Here is a 6799-nt window from a genome sequence, read left to right on the forward strand (position 1 = left end):
GTGCAGGGGAGGATGGCAGGCAGGTAGTGAGCCCCCGTGCAGGGGAGGATGGCAGGCCGGCAGTGAGCCTCCCAGGCAGGTGAGGAGTCAGGATAGCAGGCAGGTAGTGAGCCTCCAGTGCAGGGGAGGAGTCAGGATGGCAGGCAGGTAGTGAGCCTCCAGTGCAGGGGAGGAGTCAGGATGGCAGGCAGGTAGTGAGCCTCCAGTGCAGGGGAGGAGTCAGGATGGCAGGCAGGTAGTGAGCCCCCGTGCAGGGGAGGATGGCAGGCAGGTAGTGAGCCTCCCAGGCAGGTGAGGAGTCAGGATGGCAGGCAGATAGTGAGCTCAGTGCTCTTCCCTCCCAGTCCTGCCTAAGGATCCAGGCCTAGCCCCTATGGCTCTTAGTCCCACCCTCCCTCCCTCTGGGGCCTAAGAGACCTGTCCTGGAGGGGGAATGTTGGGAAGGTAGAAAAGCTGTCCTTGGGGTGGGGATGGGGGAGGGGGCACCAGTTTGATTGTTTTTAGCCTCGGCCTTCGGGGTCCTGGGTGCTGGGAGCGCCCACAGTGGGAGCTCCATCTGCCTGCTCAGGGGGCACCTTCTCCATACCTTACTGCAGGGGAGGGATCCGCCTGGGGCCGGACCCTGGAGAGGCCCAGAGGCCTTCCCAGGGCCTTGTGCTTTCCTTTGGGTAGAAGCTTAGGTAGAGCCTGTTGAATCTGTCCCAATGGGCTCCACATCGGTTTGTCCTGGCTGCCCCCCCCCCCAACCCCTGACCGATCCGAGGATGCGCTTGGGGTGGCAGGGAGCCCTGCGTAAAAAGCCATTTTTCATCCCACGGCTGGTCCTGTTAGCGACTGTATGGGACTGAATGAAAGGAGACCCTTTGGGCTCAGGGCTAGCATCTTCTGGATCAGATCCCATGCTGGCTCCAGGTCCAAGCAGCACATTTCAAGGAAGGGCGTGGACAGGCTGCATGGTTGTAGCGTTTTGTTCTTGAATCTGGAGAAGAGACCTGAGGGCTCCGGGCTTATCATTTGAGACCTCCCCCAGTTCAGATTGCGCCTCTTAAACAAAACCTTTCCTGGAGAGCTGCTAGCCTCTCTCACCTTCCAGAATGGATTTTTGTACTTCCTTATGGCCTCAGTCTGTGTTTCTTGTACCATCATCTCCTTGAGGGCAGGAAGTGTTTCCTTTTTTCCTAGCCCTGACACTGAGGGACCCCTGATGAATGCTCTCTGGCTGATCTCACTTGCCCCTGGTCACACAGGCTGGTGTTTGCACTCAGGCCTCTGGTGCCAGTCTTCCCTGGCAGTGTCTTTTCTTCTGTTAAATGTCATCAATAATACCCGCTTCCCCATATCCTGAGCTAGTGGGATGCTCTCTCCTCCAGATCTGGAGCTGGAAGGGCCCTTAGAGGTAATTGTCTGACTCTAGCTGAGGAAGCTGAGGCCCATGGAGGGAGGGGAGTGGCCTGCCCTGGAGTCAGAGGGTGCTGGGTGAGGTATCAGGTGCACAAGATGGCGTAGGACAGCCCAGGTGCTTCGTGAACCCCCACGGTGGGGAGAGGAAGGGGCACACCAGGAACTCCCTTGGGGCAGTCATCAGCCAGGATCAGGAAAGGCCTCCTGCCTGCCTGACAAAGGGGGAAGTAATGGGGCAGCTCCCATTCTCTGCATTTACAGAAATCCACAAAGCATTTACAAAATGCTATTCTGCAGTTTTCTTTATCCTGACACGTCTGACCAGCAGGGCAAGTGTGACATGGTCCCATTTTAGAGATGAGGAAACAGATTCAATGAGGACAAATGAGAGGGAGCAAGGACTTAATTTCTGCAGGTTTTCACCCTATTCCAGGCTGCTGAGTTGGGCCATTGAGAGAGCTCTCCGGGGCCAAGAAGTGGGGCTAGTGTGGGCAAAGGCAGGAGATGGTGTTGATGGCAGGCAGAGGCCTAGTGGCCCAGCTGGGCTTTGGCAGACGTACTTGTGAGTCAGCAGTGTTATTATCATACGTGTGCTGTTGTTGGTGTGTTGTGTGTGCGTGTCTGTCTTTGGCATGGCCTGTGATCAGAGGTGTTGGGCCAGTATGTGCCCTGACTTATGTTCACATCTGAATGAGGGTATGTTTGGACGAGTATGGGCAGTGCCGGCCGTGGGGGCCTGTCATCACGGAGGCCTCGGCTGCCCTATCTCTCGAGCTCCTCTGGTGTCTGCACTAATCTGGCACCAAGATAGTGTAGGTGAGGACCAGCCAGCCAGCCTGCCCATGGAGGGGCACAGACAGCAGGTCAGTGCTTCCATCTCTGCTGGTCAGTAGTGGGACCGGGCCCATAAGAGGCCTGGGTGAGGTCAGGAGACCCTGCCTTAGAACAAGAACATGGCGGGGCACCCTGGGGAAGTTCAGGGGGTCATCTGATCACTTAGTATCCTGGACGTGAGTATGAATGGATTCAGGTGTAGACCCTCAAGTCAAGTGCTGGTGTAGCCGAGGCAGTAGAACCAGTGATGATATTGGAGTCAGGACCTAGGTTCAAATTCTGACTCTCCCTTGCTTGTACCAGGCCCTGAATGCCAGCATAAGGAGTTAATGCTTCATGTAGTTGGCAGCAGGGAGCCCCTGAAGGCTTTTGAGGAGAGGAAGGGCATGGTTTTTCATTGCCTTCATTCTTCCCCATTCTCTCATCCCAGGACTGTCCCAACCTCACTGCCTTCCTTTTGACTTGGCCCTTTGGGCCCACTCGCTGCCCTGCAACTGGTTCCCATTTTTGTCCCTCTCTTCTGCTTCCCTCTGGGCCAGACAGGCCCCTACCAGCCCCATTCTTAACAGGGAGATGAACGGATGCTCCTGAAGGAGGTGATGAAGCTGCTGCCCTCAGCGGGATCCCTGATGCTCACTCTCCCTGTTTGTCTCTGACTGACTCTGTTACTCTCCCCAGCGGCTGCTCCAGGCCGGGCCTTTACTCCTGAAGTCTTCCGCTTGACCCCCTCCCTGCCCATGACCTCTCCTGCTGCCTGGGAAGCCCCAGGGGACTGTGGAGGGGCTCTGTGGAGGCTGGCTCCTGGCTCCTGTTCTTTGCTGGCTCCTCAGTCGTTCTGCTAACTGGGGGGCCTCCAGGGCTCTGTCCTGAGCTCTCTTCTCCTGGTGATCTGCTCGCCCCCCCATGCTTCCAGTGACCATTTCTGTTCCACTGACTCTTATGGCTATTTATACAGCCCTCGCCTCTCTGTTGGCCTCTAGTCTTGCATCTCCAGCTGCCTCTCAGACGGCTTAAACTCACCATGTCTGAAACCGAGCCCCTTTTCTCAACTTCTCTATTACTTTCAAGGACCACCCTCGTCCCAGGCCCCCAGCTTCTCTCCCCTCCTGCCCCCTGCTCCCTCAGTAACATCCCCTGAATATGTGTCTTTCTCCAGTCTGACCCTGCTGTGCCCTGGTGCAGCCCCCCATCACCTCTCCCCTGCACTGTTGCAGCAGCTGGAGGATAAGCCTGCCTCACATCCCTCCATGCGGCTGTCACAATGATCTTCCTACAGGCTGCCTGTGATCACCAGTGGCTCCCTAGAGCTTCCAGGATCAGTCCTTTCTTTGGCATAGAGCACCTCCATAGCCCGCACACTCCCTGCCTTCCTGCCTCCTCCTTGGTGCCCCCCATCTCTGCCACCTGTCCTCGCCTGCCGCTCTCCAGCTCCCTTCGAGTCTCAGCTAGATTTCTCCTTTTGCAGTAAGTCTTTCCCAGACCCCTGGTCACAGCGCCTCCCCTATGTCCATTCTTTGACTTGTCTCTACCTCTTTGTTCACATGTCATCTCTCCCAGTAAACTGTGTGCTCCTTGAGGGCAGGGGTGGCCTTAGCTTTTCTCTGTGTCCTTGGCACACAGTAGGTGCTTCCTAATCGAGAGCCCGGCACCCCAGAGCCAGAGCTCCTCTGCTCGGTGCCCTTGGATCCCTGCTGCCCATCTCTTAGCAAGAGCTCTGCCATCAGAGCCTGTCGTTGGCTTGGCCGTCTCTCCTGAAGCCCGGCTCTATGTCTTCGGCGCCATTGGGGCTTAGTATTTGGTTGGGTGAAAAAGACCGACCTTAGGAAAGATCAAGATGCCAAAATGAATTTTGCATCTGGGCTGATTATTGTGAAGGCAATTTTCTGGTGCTCAGAAGAGAATACAGTCAGTCAGTCAATAAACATTAAGCACCTACTATGTGCTAGGCCCTGGGCTAAGGGCTTAGGATACAAAAAGAGGGGAAAGGCAGTTCTCACCCTCAGTGAGTTCACAGTCTAATGGGAGAGTGCAAGCAATATCAATTTGTACAAACAAGCTATATGCTGGACAGGGAGAAAATACTGAACAAAGGGAAGGCACTGGCCTTAGGAGGGGCTGGGTCAGGCTTCCTGGAGGAGGTGGGGTTTGAGTTGAACTTAAAAGAAGCCAGGAAGTGGAGGGAGGGTGTTCCAGGCCTGGGAGACAGATGGGGAAACTCAGAGCCAAGAGATGGAGGGTCTTGTTCATGGAGCAGCCAGGAGGCCAGGGTCACTGGATCTAAGAACTTGTGTCAGGGTGTAAGAAGCCTGGAAAGGTAGGAGAGGGCCATTTGTGAAAGGCTTTGAATGCCAGACAGGACATTTTGTATTTGTTCCTGGAGGCCATAGGGAGCCATAGAGGATTTTTGAGTAGGGAGTGACATGATTGGTGACTGAATAGAAGAGGGATTGGAGTGGGCAGAGACTTGAGGCAGGCAGGCAGACCCCCCAGCAGTGGCTTTGTAAAGACCCATTTCTGCCTTGTAGATCAATCTCGTTTCCTTTTTATTACCAAACATTGGTCCTGGAGAGATTGGGGAAAGGTAGTGTTGTCTCTCAGCCTGTCTTCAGCATGAGCTTAGTTCTCTCCTGCACAACGTGCTTTTTGGTAGACTGAGGGCATAACTAATTACAGGGTTGCATTGAAAAATTAAACTATATGTGGTTTGTAAGCCTGAGCAAGAGCAGGGAGGAGGCTGGTGTTCTGAAGGTGTTACCAGCCTCATCAGTAGTCAGTGTTTCTTAATCGTTCACATGGGGACATTTCATCATCACTCTGTCGGCTGGAATGAGGTGCTTAGTCAGTCTGAAGGGAGGGGTCCAGGCTTCTTGGTGGAAAGGATAGGGATCTTCAGAGGCTGCCTGTGTGGGGAAGGGTTGGCACAATAAAAGTGTCAGGAAAAACTGTATTGCAGGGGCAGCTAGGTGGCAAGGGGAATAGAGTACTGGCCCTGGAGTCAGGAGGACCTGAGTTCAAATCTGGCCTCAGATGCTTGACAGACTTACTAGCTGTGTGACTTTGGGCAAGTAACTGAACCCCAATTGCCTTTCAAAAAGCAAAAAAACCCAACTGTATTGCAGAATGTCTTCTCCTTTATTTATTAAGAAGAGGGCTTGGTTTGGGAGGTAGGTAAAGGGTGCCCACATAGCAGAAGGAACAGCAGGGACAAGAGGCCTCAGGTGACCACCCTGGAATAGAGAAGGAGCATTGGGTCAGGCAGGAGGAAACTCAGTTTTTTGTCTCAGTTCAGCTCTGAATTCACCTGGGGCTCTTGCCTCTATGAAGTCATGGGACCGACAAGGTGGCCTCTGGGCCTCCTGTGCCTGCCCCGTTCTAGCTCTGAGCCTTCCCAGTGGGGACTGGAATACACAGAGGAACAGCAGACCACTTGTTGTCTCAGCATAAAGAAACCGTTCATTTAATTCCTTGTGTGTGGCAGATTGACAGACCTTGTAGAACCTGACCTCCTCAGGCCTGCCCCCGACACACACCAGGAGTCTTTGAGGGCTCCCAGGGGGTCCAGCTCTCAGAGGTCAGTGCTGCTTCATCTCCAGGGAATCTCAGAGCCACCTCAAGTTTGGGAATTTAGGCCTGGGGGGGACGCCGAAACTGAGTGCCATGGCTGGGTGGGTGGTGGCCTGCAGATCTGACAGCTGCTTAGCCAGAAGTTTTAATAGTGGGGAGCAGAGGGGTCATTTAACTCAGATACATATAGCTGTGCGATTGGCTGGCATGGTGCCAGTGTGTGCTCTAGGCTGGAGTGATTGGGGTCCCAGGATCCCAGATTTAGAACTGGAGCAGCCCTGGCACTGTTGTCAAGGCAGATGGAGCCTCAGTCTTCCATCTGTTTTTGAAGACACCAAGACCAGCAAATGGGCTGCTGGGGGAAAGATTCTAAGTGACTCCCTGAGGGGCTTTGGGTGTGCCCCTTTGGGCCTCTTTGTAAAAGGAAGGGACTGGATTAGGTGATCTCAAAAGGCCCTTCCCCCTCTACATCTGTGATTCTTTGACCCTCTTTAAATAGTAGGTCAAGTTCTGAAGGTCTGACCTTCTTTGGAAGATTTTGTATACAGGGTATACTGGGGTCTGAGCTTAATGCTGCACCAAGACTTCTGGGACACTTTGACTGTTATTGATGGCCAGGTTTAAAGATGCTTTAGAAATTATGTCATCCCATTGTCTACTGCTCTGCCCCCCACAGTACTGGAGGGGAAGAGGCCACAAAGGACTGAGGGCCCCATTTGTAGTTTTCTATGTTTCCTGGACTTCTGTGGCCACAGAATTCAGTCCCAGCTGGCCAACCCGCTGGTGATGACCCTCTTAGTGTGCTTAACTTGGCTGGGCCTAGGAAAGCAAACCAGGGCTGTTGTTGGGACCATCTTTGAACCCTGCCCCGAATGGTAGAACCTGCAAAAACTATGGGCCTCCAGATATCAGGGCACAAAACTTTACCCAAACCATCCTAAAGGAAGGGATGTCCAGGTGTCTCTCTCTCTCTCTCTCTCTCTCTCTCTCTCTCTCTCTC

The 6799-nt window shown here is 53.9% G+C and overlaps 1 protein-coding gene across 4 annotated transcripts in view; it reads left to right on the forward strand.

The window, feature by feature from the left end:
- Positions 1-6799, forward strand: part of VPS8 (VPS8 subunit of CORVET complex) — a 173246-nt gene that overhangs the window by 545 nt on the left and 165902 nt on the right. The gene's annotated exons all lie outside the window — the stretch shown is intronic.

The sequence above is a fragment of the Petaurus breviceps genome, unplaced genomic scaffold, assembly GCF_028583685.1.
Source record: "Petaurus breviceps papuanus isolate PSGF00001 unplaced genomic scaffold, PetGlider_PUasm1.0 186, whole genome shotgun sequence".
Taxonomy (NCBI): Eukaryota; Metazoa; Chordata; class Mammalia; order Diprotodontia; family Petauridae; genus Petaurus; species Petaurus breviceps.